We start from the raw sequence: 22,452 nt of genomic DNA, 5'->3' as shown, positions 1-22,452 counted from the left end.
AATTGAAACCTTTTCGTCGCCTGTTTAGGATGACAAGGTAACGAATAGCTTATGTACTAGAGAGCTATCGAGGGCGATTGGCCGAACCTTTCACTCATAGAAGAGACGGAAGAACAAAACCATGCTATGGAAATATTTTTATTCTTTTCTTTAGTACATACTACAGTCCGAAGACGGAGCAGGTGGGGATATGCATATACAAAATCGTAAGTACACTAACACGGCATCATCAAACGAGGTAATCTAAAACATGTCTGGAAAACGGCAAACAAGCGCGAAAAAATTATAAAAGACAACAGACAAAGAATACACAAGGAAAGAAAAAGAGCAGTACGCAAAAAATAGGAGCGGTGCTGTGCATGTATTTAAATATGAACAGAGAATAAGAACACGGTTTCCAAAATCACTCATATCATGAGCGGAAAACACACCTGAGGGCAACCTGCTCCAATCTTCGATTGTGCCGAGAAAGAAGGAATTCTTGAATATTGTAGTGCGAGCAAACATCAGGGTAAGATTGAGCTTGTCGATGCTTCTAGTCCAACGAGATAAGCGGAACTGTATGTAAAGTCATGAATTAACGGTTAATTAACGAGAGTTAAGTCAGAACAGAAACTTAAGCCGCGCAAGCTGTCTCCCGTTTTCTAGTGTCATTATATTGTTAGCCACAAGAAGCGATCGTGAAGCGCGGCTGTGATAACTGTTAATAATAAACCGGACGTGTTGTTTGCCCCATTTCAAGTTTATTAATATCTTTTTTTAGAAAAAAATGGTCTCATTCTGCGCTTGCATACTCTATTTGAAGGTCTAACAATAGAGTTATAAGCAAGTAACTTCAAAGGGACGCTTATCAGGTTTTTTTTTTTTTTTTAATCTTAAATGCTTGCAGTACGCAGCCAACCAGCATATCCAGTATTTAGACTAGGGGGTCGAAAGTACCTCACCCAAAAAACTGCTGTATTCCCATCAGATAACTTAGAAACGTTTTCAAAAGACGTTTATCTCTTTCGCGGTCTTGGCGTTCTTCGACCGCTGTTATTACGTCATTACAGCGGTGTAAAGGCTAATGGCCAGCTTATCTGAAGTTGCAGCAAATAACGCATTCGATAGATCCCTTGAAAAAAAAGGCACAAAATCAAAGCGGAAACAGAAAGCGTATCTTCTGCGACGAGCAAATCACGCAGCACCGCTCCGTGCTGGCTAGAAATATAAGGTGTCTGATTTGGCTGCACTCGCTGCACTCATTCAGGCAGTGCAGCAGTCGCCTGTTCGATTTTCGAGTGCAGAACGCGGCGCCTGCACTTTTCTCTTCGATTTACCGAAGGTGCAGAGAGTGCAGGATGAGGTCATGGCTTTCCCTGCCCTTTCCAGGGAGGAGGTACAGAAGCAGACTACAAAACTGCTATACCGGTTCTGCAGTGGCGGCGCCTGGGCTGAACTGGGTGAACTAATTCTGAACTCATGCAGAAAGTGCAGGCCAAATCGAAGAGACCTATAGCTTTCACAGCGCTTCCAGACGCGAAGAAAAGAGTAAAAGCGTCATCGGATGTGTTGCACTGTCCCTTTAACATGGGAAGGTGCGGCGTTTAGGAACTCCGAGTTTTCTAAAGGCTGATGCACATATTTTGTTAATGTGATAACACCAAGTCCGTCGGCTAGTTAAGTAACTCCTAGATATTCGTATTCGCCTACCTTTCTCAGCGTGTGGTTTTTAGGGTTGTAATAAGACGTCAATGGATGTGTTTTGTTAGTTACTCGGAGCAGTTAGATTGGTCGCAGTTCAATTTAACGGGCAATTTCTTAGGCCATTCAGCGATGGTGTCGAGGTTAATTTGGCGGATAAGCGGTCACGAGAGGAAGAAATACGTTCGAAGAGTACGCAGTCATCATTAAACAACTTAAACCAATCGATGATGCATCGGTAGAATCAGTCAGTAATATCAGTAATGTAAATTAAAAATAGTACAGGTCTAAGTACACTGCCCTGAGAAACAGATTAAGTTACAGGGAGAGTGCTGGAAAAGAAGTTCCTTATTTTAACGAACTGTTTGTGGTTAGACAGATAAGACTGGATCGATTTTATGATTGTTATTGATGCACCTATTTTCTGAAGCTTTGAGGCCAGTTGGCTGTGCGGTACACGGTCGAAGGTTTTTGTAAAATCCGAAAAAATTACGTCGATATGTTCAGTCTTATAAAGTGAAGACCTGCCTGAGTTTGTGAATAGTGGCTACGAGCCGGGAAAGCGTAGATAAGCGTTTTCTGAATCTGTGCTGGAAAGGTGTTAGAATATTTCTGGCTTCTAAAAACGAAACAATAAAATTAGATGCAGCGTGTTCGAAAAGTTTACGTATGCTAGAAGCCACAGAGATAGGGCGGCAGTGGTCCGCAAAGAAACAGTCTTCTTTTTGAGGAGACCGCCTCTTTTGTTCTCATTACGATGGCAATCAGAGGACCCAATCACAGCCCTGAACACGTTTTTGCTGTCGGTGGTGTCTCTACTGCGATGTATTCTTAAGCGTCTACCTCAGCGGCCACAATGAAACGTGGTAGCCAACGGAAGTGCGCCTCAGAAGAAGATGCATAGGGACACAAAAATGCCGCATGGCGAGTAAAGAGGCAGGCGCTTGCTTCATCTAAAACCCCACAGTGCCGATACCACCGCAACCGTCACGACTCTAAGATTAAAGGCGAGACATATACCGCTTTGATTACGAAGATATTGTTGGAACAGAAAATAATATGATTACAACAGACATACAGAAGATATGGCTTTCAATAATTTGTAATGCTTCGGTATTCATCCACGTAAACTGCCTTAAAGTGTCTACGAATATATTTACTGCTTCCCTTCCCGTGCCGAGGGTTTTTGCGATTTGTTCGTCAAACAAAGCGTGTCTTCGCTCTTTGTTTTTCTCTTTTTGGGCTTTGATCTTATATGCTTATTCACGGGCACGGTGAACGTTCGTCACAGGAGAGATCTAAGCGCCGTTGCGAGTGAATGTTTTGTCAACAGAAATGTGGGCAGAGAGAGAGAGAGAGAGAGAGAGAGAGAGAGAGAGAGAGAGAGAGAGAGAGAGAGAGAGTGAGAGAGAGAGAGAGAGAGAGAGAGAGAGAGAGAGAGAGAGAGAGAGAGAGAGAGAGAGAGAGAGAGAGAGAGAGAGAGAGAGAGAGAGAGAGAGAGAGAAACATTTATTGTAGTAATGAGCAGGAGGATGTTCTTAGGGCCTCCACCATGTGAGAGGCATCCTTATTCCAAGATGCCTTTGAGCTGGCTGGCCATCCGGGCCCGTTCTACCAGTCGGCCCTGGTCCGAGAGCACGCAGCTGGTGAGCTGCTCCACCCACTGCTTATAGCTAGGGTTGGGATTTGGGGTTAGAATGGGGGTCCGTTGGCACTGCCATAGAACGTGGTATAGGGTGCCAGAAACAGGGCAGAAGTTACAAATGGCAGGGTATTGAGTTGGGTACATAGCGTTCAGTAGGGTGTTATGGGGATACGAATTGATTTGTAGGCGCTGGAAAGTGGTTTCTTCGTCGCGCGTTAATTGTGAATGAGGTGGCGGGAAGCGACGGCGGACGTTTTTGTAGTGGGATAAGATTTCGGTGTATGTGTGCAGTGGTGCTGGCTTTGAGGCAGTTCGGTCGTTGTTTTCTCCCTTTGAGGTAACTTTGTGTATGAGCACGGGCAGCGGCGTGTGCCGCCTCGTTCCTTTCGAAGAACTGGTGGCCTCGTTCCCTTCGAAGAAGTAGTCTTTTCACTTGACGAAGAAGTTACAGTGCGGGTTGAGACATGCAGCCAATTAAAAAGTTTCTGCAGGCGGTCTGTGAATCGGTTATAACAGTAATAAATTCCTCGCCTATTGTTGCAGCAAGGGCGATGGCACACTCACTCCTCAGCAGTCTCTATGGAAGTGGCTGCTGCCAGTTCTGTGCCTTGCGTGTTAACGGCACAGGCTGCATGCGTTTTCTAATGAGGGTAGGGCGATGTATCTGTGTATCGAGTGCATGGCTAATGGTGATTGTCCTTATGAATTAATCGAGCTCGTGCCGCGTGCCGTTGTTTGTTGAAAACCGGGTGCCTATATCGAGGTAGGGGGGCTACGCGGATGTGTTGTCGAATGTCTGCTGGGATTCGAATCTTCTCATCTTGTCGTGGTGGGACGTTGTAGTGTAGACGGAGAAGTGTTCCCGTGGGCGTGATCTGTAGTCGGTGTATCTGAGATGCGTTGTGGGGCTCTTGTATTTCTTCCCAGGTGTTATGGACCCCTAGCTGCAAAAGTTTCTTGGTTGCCGTGCTGATTGGGAGCCCCGTAGCGGACTTGTAGGCCTGGCGTATGGTGGCGTCGAGTTTCCGTATTTCTTGTGGTCTGAGGGCCAGGTATGGCGTGCCGTACGCTATCCTGCTTATGAGAATGGCTTGGACCATGCGTAGGGTGTCGTGTTCGCGAAGTCCGACGCGACGATTGGAGACGCGGCAGATGATGTACATGAGCTGGTTGAGTGTGCGCTGAAAGTGTGGTATGGCTTGCAAGCCAGATCCGTCTCTAGGTATTATGAGGCCCGATATTTGAAGGTGGGGGCATTAGGGACAGGGTGATTATTTATATATAATTATGGTTCTGGCATTCTGTGTGCGGTCTTGCAGGTAGTCCTCCTGCTGAGCGCAAGTAAACCGGACTTTTCGTGGGCGCACTCAAGTACTCTGGATTGGAGATATCGTTGGGCGGTGTCAATTGCCATTTGAAGTACCTCTTCCTGATCTCTGATTGATCCAGTGGGTGCCCATACCGTGAGGTAGTCCGCGTAGAAAGCCCGTCGGTGATGCGGAATATCTTGGAGCAAGGGTGGAAGGTCCTTCATAGCAACGGTAAAGAGTAGGGGTGAAATAACCGAGTCTTGAGGTGTTCCTTTGGGAATTGCTGAAAAAGGGTCAGATCGCAGATGGCCGATGCCCACAATGGCGGTTTGGTTAACACAGAGGATAATCCGTAGAAAAGCAGAGTTGAATTTACTCTGCTTCCTGAAACTCACGCATACCGAATTTGCACGATTTTAAAGCGCACCTGATGTCGCTAAAAGTAGCCTTAAAATTTGGTTGTGCGTTACAATCGGGCTCAAAACCTAAACCAACTATCAATGTTTCCCACTTTATTTTTAATGCCAGCAGGAGTTTATAAAGCGCACAAATTACGCCCACCTCCCCTCGCGGGAACCCTGTGTAGATGCGACTCATCGTGGGTTTCCCTCGGCGTTTCTGTTGGGTTGATTCTCCCAACGCGTGAAATGTGCCATGAACGCGTACGATGCATTTCCGTCTACTACGGGGTTCCCGCATCCCGTGCACGTCGCTTTGCAGCCTCATCGTCGGTGGTGCTAGCAGTTCTGTTATTGGGCTGGCCGGTGCTTGTTGCGGTTTCGCCGACCATCGCGATAGCAGGCTTGTTAGTCTCCATTCAAAGCAGCGTTGGACATCGGAGCACCGGCGCTGGAACGACGGCGCGGAGTGGCGCAGGTACCGCGTTGTATACCGCCGCATAACGGTGAGGGGAATGAGAGAGAGCAGCGCATGTGCATGCGTTAACCGAGCGCTAGTGCGCGCCGACGCACAGCTGGCATTGCGAGGAGCGAGCGCTAACCCGCAGATAACGCTGCGGTGAGAGCGGCGGAGAGCGCATGCGCAGCTGGCGCGGACAACGACGACGCCGGATGGATGGAGGGATGCATGCATGCATGGACAAGGCGGGTGAATGAGATGCGTCGCATCTAATAGATGTTTGCTACCAAAGATACGTGTGCCAGATAAAATACTTTCTGTCAGATACGCGGTGTCATGCTTTTTTGCATCTGGGCGGTATAATCGGCGTCAAAATATTTTTTCGCATTTTTATAAGTAACCTTACCTGCACGTTGCAGTCATGGGTGCGTGGGAATCTTGCAAATAGTGTATTGTCCACTGTAATTTTCATTTTAATTAGGAACATGCTTTTGCAGCCCTAAGTGACAGCGGTAAAATTTTGGTGATTGTGTGTAAACTGGAACACTCTCCGAAATCTTATATGCACTTAAATGACAAGAATTCTTGATAACTAACGGCAAAAGAAGGCCCATCTGAGGCAACCCTTATTACGAGGAAGGTCTGTTCAGGGATTGTACACGGGTCAAGTACAAGACAAAGCGCCGTTGAATCATGCACCAAATATGCGTTGATATTTTCTCGGGAACTTCACTCGGGTTCGGAGAAATATGCTTGCCCCCAAAGCCTTCATAAAAGGTGATAAATATTCGTTTGTTTATTGTTTGTTTAGGTGGTTTTTTTAATAAATACATTATCCTTCCAAATTAAGCACTGACCTTACTTCGGCTTGATACCAACGTAATTATTAGAGCACCCACCCCCCTTTCGACTAATACAATTTATGTAGCACGAAATATAGAAAGTCGAACTGCAAATGGGATCATGGTGAAAACCAAGCTTTGTTTCCAATTACGAGGAATGGCAGCGATTAACTTCGTGTTGCCTCAACACTTTCCTCCACCGTTCTTCCTCATATGAAGCACTCCTAAATGATAGCCAATAAGTGGCGCCCGTAAATTTATTCCGTGCACTCGAAAGCAACCCAGTATTTCAAGGGCACCGCAATGCATCCGAATGATCAATCTATGCCTCGAAGAAAGCAAGTTCGGTGAATGATGGAATGTGACCTGAGCTGTGGCATTGCGCAGTGGAGAACGTCATGCTTGCATCACTCGACGCCACAGCGCAGATCTAATTTTTGAAGCAAATCCTATGGTTGAGATCACCATACGCCAAATTTTTTTCTGTTGGCCGAACTGATTTGTCAGTCGAGTGCGTTGTGGTGAAGCTGAACCACAGGATCACCTTAGAGTAAATACAGGAGCTAAGCACTACTGCTCTACGCCAATTAGCTAACTTAAAAAAGGCATCAAGACAAAATACAAGTTTGTTTTATTCAGAAGATTTCGCGTTTTACAGCGTCCCCAGCGCTTCCGCGGAAGCAAATGTGCCGTATTCACTGAGAAATTAATCAATTTAGGTTAAAATATTGATTCTCCCGCCAAATCGTGTGTTGTGGTAACGTTTGCCATGAAGTCATAACGGCGCTTATACAAACGAACTTCCACTGCGCCATTCGGCTCTGCAGCCTTGCGGCCATCAAACCTCCCAGATGGCACTAGCACACGCAGCCACCCGCCGTTGCTTTGTTTTTGTCCGTATTTACACCTGGCTTGTTTTTGTTACGGTAGAATGTAATCGCTTCGTGAAACATAGGGTATGCTAGACAAACAGGGTCACGTAAGGCAACGCCGCTTGCACCAATCGGCCAGCGTCGTGTCAGACAACTCCGAAGCGTCGGACTGCTGTGCAGCTAAAACAAGCATAGTTCTCCCAGTGCCAACAGCAGTGCGTATCGGCACTTCTATGTTTCCGTGTAATTTCTTAACTTTTGTTGTTTACCGCCTTATTCTTACTGCTGTAAAATGAATATGCATTACATTTAGGCACAAATAGTTCGTTCGGCGAGCTTATAATCTCTGCCTCATTTGCGTTTGCTTTTGCCGGCCTCCTCAAATCGCAGAGCAGGCTGGTATGGCATCATAGGTTCTGTTGCGGGAAATGAGCTGGTGGGTCGCATGGCCATTCCTCTTTTTCCTAATTATATAGCTTATTTGAGCGCTGCTTACAATAAAAGTGGCGTCAATATGATTCTAACGAGGCAATCTTTTGAATGAACCAAACTTCTGTTTTGTCTTCATGGCTCTTTTCAAGAACCACTCAAAGTATTTATCTCTCTTTTTGTGGCTTTCTTCAATTATGAGCGTTCTTTGTTTGTCTGGGTGACGTCACACAAGGAATGTCTCTGCTATGTATTGGCCAGCTTTCTTCTCGTCCGTTACGTAACAGGGGAAACAATGGTGTGTCGTCAAAAGGGGTTAGCATTGTCAGTAACATCTTCTCTCCAGTGAAGGGAAGGAACCCATCATCAATCGTACTGGAAACATCCGGTGGGAGGCTATGAATAGCATTGCAACACTGTTAGACCAGGGCGTAGAAAAACTGCGAACCAGATGTTTCAGTTGTAGTAATAAAATCCTTCCATGGCCACTTTACAGAATATCCCCCGCACACACACACAAACCAGAAAGACATTCGTTGCGACGAGAACATCATGGAATAATCTTGTTCGTTTTTCGTACATGCAGCGTCCGCGCTGCGTCGACGTACGAAGGGACGAGTGAAAGGGTCCATCGGCACTATTGCACGTCGCATGCAAAAAATATTGGCGTATGGATAGCAGGGAAATTCTGATAAGGTATATTGGACGCCTGAAATTTGGAGGAGGAACTGAGTGGAATGGCTCACGTAAGAGGGGAAATTGAACAAAAAGTCTAACCCTAGCGAAACCATACGAGGACTTTTGCTGCGCATCCGGAGGTGCACCTACTCCACTGTCTGGTCGAGGTGCAGCGCGGCAAGGTCTGTCTATCGTTCTCCCCCCTGTTTTTATCTGCACCGCAGTCAGTACGCATGAGTTGAAATACCAATTCGGATTTCTGTAGTGTTTCAATTTCATTACCATGATTTCGAATGCAACCAGACTTCTTTTTAAAGATAACGCTGACTGAGATACTACATTAGCACTTAGGTGAAATCAAGGGATGTAAGGAACAACTTTTTGAATCGTCCAAAATTCAGACCTACCCAAGTGCCACAAGCTCATTGCTGGGTTGGTATAAAGCACGTTCTCCATTTATGAAAGCGATAAAATGGTCCTGTCAAAGAAATTTTGATAAAGATATGGCCACTTCTTGAAGTAATAAACCCTTGCTCACCTATACTCCTCCTGCACCCCCTCTTTCCTTACCTTAAAATTGCTGAAAATTAGAGGAAAGCTTTGTAATCAGTCTCTTTGTTTGCGCATTTGCTGCATCGAAATACGTTTCTTTAGGATACACCTGCCCGAAATGTACCAGAAATACTTACAACCCCATATCGAATGTATAATTCATTGCAAATATTATCTCACAAACACGTAGCACCACTTCGAGCAGAGCACGTTCACTGCTTCACTCATTACAAGACTACCGGGGCTCCACAAGGGCAAAGTTTGTTCCTCTCGAAGGAACTCCGTATTTTATTCAAAACAACGCGATAAGAATACCACTTCACCTACAATGGTCATCCCAAGTGCACAGCCCCACATCTGCTTCAAGGCCACACTGCAAAGGCACAATGCAGAAAAACGCCTAAATATAAAAAATAATTGTGAAATAATAAGTAATGGCTTTCAAAGTTTGTAATTTTCGGCGTGTGTGTGAAAATCTGCTGAAGATCAAAACAGACCCGCCTGAAATCCGAGTGTATAAACGTTTACAGTTTATGTATTTTTGGGTCGCCAACCAGAAGGAATAATTAAGTTTGCTGGTGTTATCTTATTTAGACACACCACTAGGGCATGGTATGGGCGTTGGAATTTTGTCTGCTCTATGTTATTATATGTTGTCATGCTTAGGTCGGCGAAACGAGATCTTGCATTTATTCACACATTGCAGCATAACAATTTGCTAAAGGTTTTCAGGTGCGCACACCCACAGGTGACTTGTGCAGTCTTCCACCTCAATTGAATTGACTAGAACAATTTTTCTTCAAGGAAAACGTTTTAAAGTCTGTGAAACGTCGTTACAATGTTTATAAATTTTTGCGCTGTTCCCGACAAAGGCAATGTTGGAAGCTGGAGTTCTTCGTTAGTACTCGTGTGGGTGCACTTGTTCATTTTTAAAGCGAAGCTTTTTACCTCTACCCCCCAAGGGTTTTGTCGTGACTGTTGGTGTCAACAGAAAACTCTCGCGAACAAATAAAAGAAGTTACTGGCACCACCACGAATCGAACCTTGAACGAATAGAGAAACGGAGTTATAGCGCTCGTCTTACCGACTGAGCTACGTGCCCACGCGGCGGCGTAGGGGACAAACGGTGCACTCACCGAGCACATCTGCGGGTCGACCCCGTGCGTTCTCACTGAATGCCACTTGATAGCGTCACGCGACCTATCACGCCTCTGTGCGTTCCGCGCATGGCGCGTGTATCGGCTATGTGCGCGCCTTGCGCATGCGCTCGCCGTTACTAACGTCTAACATTGTCTAAACAATGTCTAATATCATCTAACATTGTCTAAGATCGTCTAACACCGGGTTTGAGCTTCGTTTCATTTTATGAAAAAAAGAGTTTCCACTCTTGTGCTTCACCAGTATAACTCAACCAACCACCATCCATGGATCATTCATTTATTTGACTTTGGCAAAACTATAATACCTCTTTGAAGTAATAAAGCGTGTGTTTAAGCGCATTTCACTTGTCTCTGGTTTCACTCTTTGTAGAGCCCCGTGCGGTAGTTCAAGCGACGTCGCATGGGTAATCGTTGTGGGTGTCGTGTACAGCTTCGCTTTCCAAGCACCTTCACCGGGTGGATTGGCGTGCACTTTTTTTTCTTTCGCCGAGGTACTTCTGATGTTGCTTTATTTGCAAGATGCAGTTCCAGCAACCCAACCAGATTCTCTGTTTGGTCACTCCCTTAATCATCTCATTGATCGCGCCCCCTTAGGCCAGCATTGTTCTTGTATGACTGCGTAACGAAATTCTACTAGTCTAGTTCAGTTACGTTATCTCCATTTGCATGAGTTGGAGAGGCCAAGGAGAAGGCTCAGTAGAGCATCTCGGGAATCGGAGGAGGAGATGGCCCGCCCCGACATGAAACTGGGAAGCGAAATATCGTCAGGCTTGAAGGGGCAGTCCACAAATCGCTACCATCGCACGAATCTTTCGCGGTCGACTCCCTTAGACCTTGCGTAACAATGAGCCCTGCTTCCGCCTTTCGCCGGGCCACGCGGATCTCGCACGTATCATCTCTCGGCGCTAGTGAAGGTGATAGCAATGACCAGGACGTGAGGTTTCGTCCGCGAGATTTGCCTATATAAGTGGAGGGCGGCGCCTCCATCCGCCACAGTTGAGCTCGCTACCAGCACCCAACCATGAGGACCCTGGTAAGTCCCGCGAACGAGATGTTCTTCAAGTCGACCTTAGTTTGAGGGCACGCCGCTCGTCAGCAATACATTGCTGCCCTGAATTTGTAACCCATGTCGGAGAGAATTGCGTTCCGAGAGACGAAGCCGCAGCGCACCCTGTACGACTTCTATGCTTACATCCAAATTATTGCTGTAACAACCGATTACAGGGCAAAACTTCGCAGTGCTGAATTCGGACTTCATTTCAAGCTTGACGTCTACAGAAAACCGACGATGAGGTGTCTTTTGCGCTATGAAGTCGCGCTAGTCAAATATGATGGAGAAACTGGTTGACGAAACGAACGAGCTAGAGGTATGCCGTAGAAGGACGGGTGCGGAAAGGGGCAAAGCGGAAGCTTTTAATGTTGCAGTTTAATGTTACATTTCAGATCGAAATACAAAACACTCATACATGATATTTGAAACGTATAACAAGGCTTCAGCGGCCATCAGTACACTTTAATTTTGCTCTTTCTATTTTTTTATTGTAAGCGAGCTTTCCAAAGCCCTCTATTCAGCGTCCCGTATGTAGCGGACTGTAGAACTGTAAAAAATGACGTAACTCGGTGAAGGAAAAACCGATGTACCGAACTGATGGTACCTGGAAAAAAGAAAATCCCCGCCGGTATGTCACTATCCCTTTAAGTTGAATTTGCGCAAATTCACGCGTAACAAAAAAATCAGCCATTCCTTTCAATTAAAAGAGAAAGTTGCGACACAATATGGATGCAGAAAGTAATTTATGTATTTCAGTGTCCTTTCCTCATATTAACACACCCTGAAAAGCCGTTACATTCTCGGTTCTGATACACGGTGTTTTGTTTTATGACCCGTGTTTGTTAAATGTGATAAATGCCTCTAACAATACTTTCTTTTCATATTCTATGTCCTGGCGCTTGAAGTTGATGCAAACTTCGCCATCTAAACGACACACAAAAATAATTTCATCATTACTCTAATCACAATAGCCATGGACCTATGGATGTTCACTACAGGATGGTTGCCAGTGACTACCCCCTCTTCCCATCGGGTTTCAGCGAGAATTCATTTCATGCCCCACCCCTTCCTTCTGTCACACACTTAACCTAGCTGATGCTTTCACCTTTCTCTCCAACCGTAGTCCCCTGTGGCCCCACCATAACTTGCGTCGTCTCTTTGCTCTCCGCCCTTTCACACTGCATGTGCTGCACTTCTCTTTCTTAATTTAAGCTAGGATGCCAACACAGTCTTGTATCCAGTCACCCCTTTTCATCTGTAAATGTGACAGCTGGACAATTTATTTCCGCGACTCAATGTCCTTATCTTAGCTGTCTTTCAGTGTGTTTTGTTCAGTCGCAACTGTTGGCTCCATAAGCGGGTAATCAAAATATACGTCGATTATGCGCTCCCTTATTAAGTAATATGGACATAATATTTTTTTAACTTCAGAGTGGTCCCCACAAGCCCACGACGCATGTTACACGTTTAGGACTAGTTGCCAGTATTAGATATTGCGCACAGAAATTGTTGAAGTTCTACTTTACCCCTACCGGTAGTTTTTTACCAATGCAAAACGGTGTTTTATAGCCTGGTAATTTAACATTGGGTTCAGTTTGTTGATGTCTGTTATGACGGTCTAGTATGTTTAGTTCGTCACTTATTTTGTGTAGTATTGTATTGAAAGACAACATACACTCTACTGGCAGTAGGCTTACGACTCCTCTTTATTTGCTTTTTGACATATTTTTACCCATGGGCTAAGATTACTCAGGCTAGTTTCTAGGCTCCTGAGCCTTTTTTGGGGCACCCACACATTACCCATGATTTAAGACTAATTTTTAGGGCAAAATGCCCCCTATTTTCTAACAGAGAGACAGTTGTACCATGATCTTCTTCACACTTGCCCTTCTGCTCATTGCCGTCAGCACATTTTAACATCTCATTTAGTTATAACCGATGACTAGAACTTTAGTCCCCGACAAGGCAGTCGTGCTTGGGCCGGCATGGCTGACTCAGGCATCCTTGAGGAACAGGTTATAGGGGGCATTCAACGTGTGCCTAAAATGAGTGGCTTCGTTAATAAGACCCTGGAATAAGGTACTTAAGGTTCCAGAAAAATAATTTCCGTCCCTCCCTCCCTCCCCCACTCACTTGCTCACTCACTCGCACACTCCTACACTCGATCGCTCACTCACTGGGAACTGCTTTGTCTGTTTCAAACAAATTACCAGTTAAGTCACTATTTTTACTCTTTGTATGCTTGTTTAGTTTGCTTAAGGTTTGTATGCTTAAGGTTCCTTTGGATTTTTTTTGCGTTCCTGAACTCATAAATACTTCAATGGCCCTACTGATAAAACTCATAGAACTAACCGATAGCCGTACGGCTGAAGAAGTATGCATATTGTCGACTCTTGTTATTTTGACACTAATGAGACCTCTAATATCTTTCAGAATTAGGATGAAAATGAAGTTAACCCAAGTTATACCTTCTCTCTATACCTTTATTTTATACCTTCTCTTTAACGGGGCCTCTAAACTACATCAAATTACCCGAGATAAAACTCACGAGACTCGACAGCCTATTTTCAACGGGGAAGCAGCAATAAATGAACGGATCAACAGCCGGCAGCTCCTTCTTTTTTCACAAGATAACTGACGTGCAAACGTATCTGGTGAAGCGAGAAATTGAAGCGTTTCTTTCCTCATCGGTACAGGCCCCATTTTGCGTCTTCGTCGCCTTCATGGCCACCGCGTATGCTGGCAATGTTGTTGCGGGCTACGGTCCGGGACTCGGCTACGGTGTTGGCCCAGGCGTTGGAGTTCTAGGTGTAGGAGGAGCTGGCATCGGCAGCAGCGTTGCCCTTTTGCAAGGTGGTCCCGGATTCTCCAAGACAGTGGCTGGACCTGCCTTCCTCATCCAAACCGTGCACCAAGTCAACCAGGTGCACAGTGGAGGCGCCATTATCGCCCATTCCGGCCTTGGAGGGGCTGTCCCGGTAAATGGAGGCCTTGGAGGACTGGGAGGCCTCGGTGGAGGCCTCGGCTACGGTGGACTCGGATACGGCGGGCTTCACTACAAGGGCTAGAACAGCAGTGCCGCGTATTGTGGCGATATGGTCAGTGTTCTCATGATTGTGAACCTTTTCCCCTTAACCACTGTTTACGCTGTAATTAACCTCCTAAATGTCAGAAGAACGGAAGGACAGAATGTCAGATTTTTTCTCCTGCCTTTCATAAAGGGCACGCTACCGCAGCGCCAGCCTTCGCCGTGCAAGGCATCAAATGATCCCAGTAAGAGCTCTTGGATACTGGCAGAAAAGCATTTATACTTAACAGGAAATAGCAATCAACTTGCACACGTTTGGCTTCATACGTGTAAAAAACGAAGCAAATATAGCAACGTTTTGACGAGAAACACGTTTCATTTTGATATCTGTTCAGTGTTAGCGCTTACTAACTTGGAAATGACTGTGTGCATTCATTCTGAATACTTGCTGTTGTGTGGTAGCTCCAGACGGTCAGGAGTGTTGTATGACAACTTTGCTATAGTTGATGTGGGAATTTTTCTCAATAGGCATCGTTTATATTTCAGAATCTCTCTTGGCGGCACCTGGATACAAGATTCCACAGCGCAGTACAAAGCCTTACCCGTTGAAGAATACTCATCCCAAACAAATTACGTGTACTATACCCCATCAAAAATATAATTGTGAATAAATGTACCTATAAAAATCACGTGTCTCGCCTGTTGAAATACGGAAAAGTTCCAAGCACGAAATATATGAAAGACGATATAAAAATACTTTCAATACAATCAAATATTGGGTGTTCTACTTCACCGAAAGTATACTTTTCAATATATGTACCTTTGAAAATTATCTGAGCCTTGCCTTCTCAGATGGGTGGCAAGTAGCAAGCATGGCATAGTCACACAGTGCTTTGAAAACCGCAAATTTATTCACTGGCTCACTATTTGAGCATGTTGCTAAATATCGACAGGAGGGTCAACAACAACAAAAAATGCCGTAAAGGCAACTACTCAAGTGCAAAGTAGTTGCGTTTGTGGAACAAGTAACTAGCCTACCATTATTCCTGTCATTTTCCCAAACCCAAACGTATCCACCATTTTTGCTGCAAGACACGCATGCACTCGCGCGCACGCGCGCACACACACACACACACACACACACACACACACACACACACACACACACACACACACACACACACACACACACACACACACACACACACACACACACACACACACACACACACACACACACACACACACACACACACACACACACACACACACACACACACACACACACACACACACACACACACACACACACACACACACACACACACACACACACACACACACACACACACACACACACACACACACACACACACACACACACACACACACACACACACACACACACACACACACACACACACACACACACACACACACACACACACACACACACACACACACACACACACACACACACACACACACACACACACACACACACACACACACACCACACACACACACACACACACACACACACACACACACACACACACACACACACACACACACACACACACACACACACACACACACACACACACACACACACACACACACACACACACACACACACACACACACACACACACACACACACACACACACACACACACACACACACACACACACACACACACACACACACACACACACACACACACACACACACACACACACACACACACACACACACACACACACACACACACACACACACACACACACACACACACACACACACACACACACACACACACACACACACACACACACACACACACACACACACACACACACACACACACACACACACACACACACACACACACACACACACACACACACACACACACACACACACACACACACACACACACACACACACACACACACACACACACACACACACACACACACACACACACACACACACACACACACACACACACACACACACACACACACACACACACACACACACACACACACACACACACACACACACACACACACACACACACACACACACACACACACACACACACACACACACACACACACACACACACACACACACACACACACACACACACACACACACACACACACACACACACACACACACACACACACACACACACACACACACACACACACACACACACACACACACACACACACACACACACACACACACACACACACACACACACACACACACACACACACACACACACACACACACACACACACACACACACACACACACACACACACACACACACACACACACACACACACACACACACACACACACACACACACACACACACACACACACACACACACACACACACACACACACACACACACACACACACACACACACACACACACACACACACACACACACACACACACACACACACACACACACACACACACACACACACACACACACACACACACACACACACACACACACACACACACACACACACACACACACACACACACACACACACACACACACACACACACACACACACACACACACACACACACACACACACACACACACACACACACACACACACACACACACACACACACACACACACACACACACACACACACACACACACACACACACACACACACACACACACACACACACACACACACACACACACACACACACACACACACACACACACACACACACACACACACACACACACACACACACACACACACACACACACACACACACACACACACACACACACACACACACACACACACACACACACACACACACACACACACACACACACACACACACACACACACACACACACACACACACACACACACACACACACACACACACACACACACACACACACACACACACACACACACACACACACACACACACACACACACACACACACACACACACACACACACACACACACACACACACACACACACACACACACACACACACACACACACACACACACACACACACACACACACACACACACACACACACACACACACACACACACACACACACACACACACACACACACACACACACACACACACACACACACACACACACACACACACACACACACACACACACACACACACACACACACACACACACACACACACACACACACACACACACACACACACACACACACACACACACACACACACACACACACACACACACACACACACACACACACACACACACACACACACACACACACACACACACACACACACACACACACACACACACACACACACACACACACACACACACACACACACACACACACACACACACACACACACACACACACACACACACACACACACACACACACACACACACACACACACACACACACACACACACACACACACACACACACACACACACACACACACACACACACACACACACACACACACACACACACACACACACACACACACACACACACACACACACACACACACACACACACACACACACACACACACACACACACACACACACACACACACACACACACACACACACACACACACACACCCGCCGCGGTGGCTCAGTGGCTAAGGCGTTGCGCTGCTGAGCACGAGGTCGCGGGTTCGATTCCCGGCCGCGGCGGCCGCTTTTCTGATGGAGGCGAAAAGCAAAAACGCCCGTGTGTACGAGATTTCGGCGCACGTTAAAGATCCCCAGGTGGTCAAAATTAATCCGGAGCCCTCCACTACGGCGCGCCTCATCGCCTGCGTTGCGTTGGCGCGTTAAACCCTACAATCAATCACACACACACACACACACACACACACACACACACACACACACACACACACACACACACACACACACACACACACACACACACACACACACACACACACACACACACACACACACACACACACACACACACACACACACACACACACACACACACACACACACACACACACACACACACACACACATATATATATATATATGTATATAGCCAGTCGCGTTAAAAAGAAAAAAACTACGCAATTTTGGAATTGCACATTGGGGCTTGGGGTGCGGCCTGATCCCGGCGACCATTGCCGGCAACGCACTCCCTCACCAGAGCAGGATTGGCCACCCTGGTGTAGTAACGGCCACAACCTCCCATGAATACGCCAATTAACCCTCGGCCCTCAGTCCCCAGCGGCTGCGAAGCAATTGACCGCGGCGGCCGTCAGACCTGTGACGTAGCAGAGGGTGCTAAGAATCCCTGGACCCGGACAGGCCGCCAATGGAATCTGAACCTGGCAACGTTTAACGCGTGAACCTTATCTAGCGAAGCAAGTCTCGAGGTGTTGTTTGAGGAATTAGAGGGCATTAATTGGGATGTAATAGGGCTTAGCGAGGTTAGGAGGACGGGTGAAGCCTTTACGGTGCTGAAAAATGGACACGTCCTATGTTACCGTTGTCTAGAGAACAGAAGAGAACTGGGAGTGGGATTTCTAGTCAATAAAAGCATAGCTGGCAACATAGACGAATACTATAGCATTAACGAAAGGGCCGCAGGTCTTGTAATTAGGCTCAATAAGAGGTACAAGCTCAAGGTGGTGCAGGGCTACGCGCCCACATCCAGCCACGACGACCAAGTAGTGGAACGCTTCTATGAAGATGTGGAATCGGCAATGGCTAAAGTAAAAACACAGTATACCGTAGTTATGGGGGACTTCAATGCTAAAGTAGGCAAGAATCAGGCTGGAGACAAGGCAGTTGGGAACTATGGTCTGGGCTGTAGAAATAGCAGGGGGGACCTACTAGTTGAGTTTGCAGAACGGAATAACCTACGGATAATGAATACCTTCTTCTGTAAACGGGAGAGTCGGAAGTGGACCTGGAGGAGCCCGAATGGGGAGCACAAAAATGAAATAGACTTCATATTATGCGATCACCCAGGCGTTGTGCAGGATGTGGAAGTGCTCGGAAGGGTAAGGTGTAGTGACCACCGTATGGTAAGATCTCGAGTTAGGCTAGATTTGAGGAGGGACCGCAACAAGCTAGTATGAAAGAAGCCAATAAATGAGCTAACAGTAAGACATAAAGTAGAAGAATTCAGAATCGTGCTGCAGAACCGATATTCCGCCCTTAACATGGAAGCCGAGCTTACGACACAGGAAGCCAGCGACAACCTCACACGCATTATCACGGAATGTGCAGTAGAAGTCGGGGGCACTATGGCTAGACAGGATACTGGTAAATTTTCACAGGAGACGAAAGATCTAATCAGGAAACGGCAAACCATGAGAATCTCTATAGCAGCTGACAGAATAGAACTAGCCGAGCTCTCGAAGTTAATCAATAAGCGGAAGACAGCTGACATACGGAAGTATAATATGGAGAGGATCGAATACGCTGTAAAAAACGGAGGTAGCCTGAAAGCAGCGAAGAGACGTCTTGGCGTGGGGAAAAATCAGCTGTATGCACTTAAGGATAAGCAAGGCAATGTCATCACAAATAGGGATAAAATAGTCACAGTGGCCGAGGAGTTCTATAGAGATCTGTACAGTAGCCGGGACATACAGGATTATGCCGAACGAGACAGTAGTTCAGAGGAGATAGACATCCCACCAGTAACGACCGAAGAAGTAAAGAAGGCTTTGAAAGAAATGAAAGGGGGCAAAGCACCTGGTGAGGATCAGATAACAGCAGACCTCTTGAAGGATGGCGGAGAAATTGTACTTGAAAAACTGGCAAACCTGTATACGCAATGCCTAAAGACCGCAATGGTACCGGAATCTTGGAAGAACGCGAACATCATCCTAATCCATAAGAAAGGCGACATGATGGACTTGAAAAATTACAGGCCGATCAGCTTACTGTCAGTCGTCTACAAGGTATTTACCAAGGTAATCGCTAACCGAATCTCTGCAACCTTAGATTTCAGTCAACCTAAAGAACAAGCAGGGTTCCGTCAAGGTTACTCAACAATGGACCATATTCACACGATCAACCAGGTGATAGAGAAGTGCGCTGAGTATAATGAACCCCTATATTTAGCCTTCATAGATTATGAGAAAGCATTTGACTCGGTCGAAACCCTAGCAGTCATTCAGGCATTACGGAACCAGGTGGTAGATGAGCAATACGTAAGAATACTAGAGGATATCTACAATGGGTCTACAGCTACCATCATCCTCCATAGGGAGAGCAGTAAAATACCTATAAGGAAGGGTGTCAGACAAGGAGACGCAATCTCTCCAATCTTATTCACAGCATGCTTACAAGAAATATTCAGAACGCTGGATTGGGAACAGGTGGGAGTAAGGGTTAATGGAGAAGACCTCAGTAACCTCAGATTTGCTGACGACGTTGCGTTGCTAAGTAACTCGGGGGACGAATTGCAAAGCATGCTTTCTGCACTGGGCGAACAGAGTAGAACCGTGGGCCTGAAAATTAATATGCAGAAAACTAAAGTAATGATCAATAACCTCGGGACAGCACAGCAGTTTGAGATAGGTGGCGAGGCAGTGGAAGTGGTAAGCGAATATATCTACTTAGGCCAAGTTGTGACCCCAGATCCCAACCATGAAGCAGAGATAATTAGAAGAATCAGAATGGGGTGGGGTGCATATGGCAGACATTCGCAGATAATGAATAGCAACCTACCATTGTCGCTGAAGAAGAAAATGTATGACAGCTGCATATTACCGGTACTCACCTACGGGGCAGAAACTTGGAGGCTGACTAAGAGGGTTCAACTTAAATTGAGAACGACTCAGCGGGCAATGGAGCGGAAAATGCTAGGTGTGACATTAAGGGACAGGAAGACAGCGGAGTGGGTCAGGGAGCAAACTGGTGTTAAAGACATATTGGTAGAAATTAAGAAGAGGAAATGGACGTGGGCAGGGCATGTAATGCGAAGGCAAGATAACCGCTGGTCGTTTAGGGTAACAGAGTGGATCCCTAGAGAAGGCAAGCGCTGCAGGGGGCGGCAGAAAATTAGATGGGCAGATGAGATCAAGAAGTTTGCGTGGACAAATTGGTCACGGTTGGCACAGGACCGAGGTAATTGGAGAAAACTGGGAGAGGCCTTTGCCATGCAGTGCGCGTAGACAGGCTGGTGATGATTATGATGATGATGATGATATATATATATATATATATATATATATATATATATATATATATATATATTGTGGTGACGTTTATTGACACCTGGGGACGGTCACGTCGTCAAGTCAGGCAGAGTTCGAGCGGACGTAGGAAACCGGGGCTGAGGTTCGAGCTGTGCGAGGACACACTTCGTCTCCTTCCAAAAGCGCTGCATGGCACATAACCTTATCGGAAGATTGTCCACCAACAGGACTTGACAGGACATAGGCACTGGAAAAGTGTCCATCTGCTAATGTTCAGGTTCTTCGCTACAATCACCCCCGGCGAGAAGAGGGAGCCATCCTGGCGACTCATGGTGACGACGGAACCAGCGGATCATAGTAGGGCTTGAGTCGCTGAACATGCACAGTCTCACGGCCGCGGCGCCGAAGATCCGATGAGGCCATAACTGGTTCGACGATATAATTCGCTGGCGAAGTGCTTTTGATAACACGATAAGGACCGTGGTATTTCGATGTAAGCTTCGGAGAGAGACCTGGAGTGGAACATGGCACCCAAAGCCAAACAAGGGAGCCGGGAGAGAAATTGCGTGGTGCACTGGACGCGTCATGGCGAGATTTCTGTAGCTGCTGGTATTCAGAAGTGAATGAACGAGCGAGCTGGCGGCATTCCTCAGCAAACTGCGAAATCTGGGAAATCGGTGTACACTCGGAGGGATCAGGGCGGTATGGAAGTACCGTGTCTAGCGTGCAGGTCGGCTCCCGTCCGTAGAGGAGGAAGAACGGTGAAAATCCGGTAGTCGACTGCGTCGCGGTATTGTACGCGTACGTGATGAACGGAAGGACCTGATCCCAGTTTAAATGGTCTGATGAAATATACATAGACAGCATGTCTCCCAGAGTGCGGTTGAATCGTTCGGTTAGGCTGTTGGTTTGCGGATGGTACGCTGTGGTAGTGCGGTGAACGATGTTACACTCGGCCAAGAGCGCTTTGATAACGTCCGATAAAAATTCCCCCGCATTTCCCCGAAGGGGAGTATGAGGAAGTGCGAAGCACGGGGTGATGCTATGAGGGGGAGTTTGTTGAAGTTTGGTGGCATTTTGCCCGTTAGTTACTTTA

The sequence above is a fragment of the Haemaphysalis longicornis genome, unplaced genomic scaffold (genome assembly GCF_048455015.1).
Source record: "Haemaphysalis longicornis isolate Haplotype H1 unplaced genomic scaffold, Haemaphysalis longicornis Haplotype H1 scaffold_1, whole genome shotgun sequence".
In the NCBI taxonomy this organism is placed as follows: Eukaryota; Metazoa; Arthropoda; class Arachnida; order Ixodida; family Ixodidae; genus Haemaphysalis; species Haemaphysalis longicornis.
The sequence above is the reverse complement of the archived record's forward strand: the minus strand, read 5'-3'. Positions refer to the sequence as shown.